The sequence below is a fragment of the Rhinopithecus bieti genome, unplaced genomic scaffold (assembly GCF_001698545.2).
Source record: "Rhinopithecus bieti isolate Rb0 unplaced genomic scaffold, ASM169854v2 scaffold_5693, whole genome shotgun sequence".
Classification (NCBI taxonomy): domain Eukaryota; kingdom Metazoa; phylum Chordata; class Mammalia; order Primates; family Cercopithecidae; genus Rhinopithecus; species Rhinopithecus bieti.
In genome coordinates this window covers 1-597 of record NW_016844380.1, presented here as the reverse complement: position 1 = coordinate 597, position 597 = coordinate 1, and the positions used below count along the sequence as shown (strand labels likewise).

Sequence of the window (597 nt, the reverse complement as noted above, 5' to 3'; positions counted from 1 at the left end):
AATTCTGATTGGCCCAATTTAAGTTACAGATTCATCCCTGCAGATATAGTTTCGAGTTGCACTTGAAGTACATCAGAGAGAGGAAAATCATTGTGGTGAATGTCCTCGAGTTTCCGCAGACGCCTTTGTGGTCGGCATGGTCATGTGCTCACCATTCAACAGCAATGCAAGGACGGACGGCCCGAGCTGGGGACAGGCCCTCTAGAAACCACGCCCTGCCAGGCTGCTCTCCGGCGCACCTCTGTCTGCTGCTGGATCACGTCGATGGTGTCCTCGTCCTCCATCTCCAGCTGTGCTGGAGTGTCGGTTTCATTAATTGGCTGCCCGTCAAACCTGAATCTAATCTGTCTCATTGACAAACCCTGCCTCTCGCAGTACGCCTTCATCAGCTTGCTCAGTGGCGTGTGCCTCTTGATCTTGAACTGCACCACGGAGCCGTCCTGCCCGGCTACCTTCAGGTTGATGTGGTCGTTCTCTGTCTTCACGCCCTCCTTGGGCTTCTCCTCGGACATGGCTGCGCGGGCGGCGCGGGCAGGCGGCGCGGGGGAAGCAGCGCGGAGCAGGCGAGTCACGCTCTCGGCCCCGCCGCTCTCCCCT

General features: G+C 58.0%; 1 pseudogene across 1 annotated transcript; it reads right to left on the bottom strand.

Moving 5' to 3' along the window:
- Positions 1-6: 6 nt before the first annotated feature.
- On the bottom strand, positions 7-590 carry LOC108525117 (small ubiquitin-related modifier 3 pseudogene; annotated as a pseudogene). Its single transcript, XR_001884220.1, has one exon. The product of XR_001884220.1 is annotated as a small ubiquitin-related modifier 3 pseudogene (transcript).
- Positions 591-597: the final 7 nt, after the last annotated feature.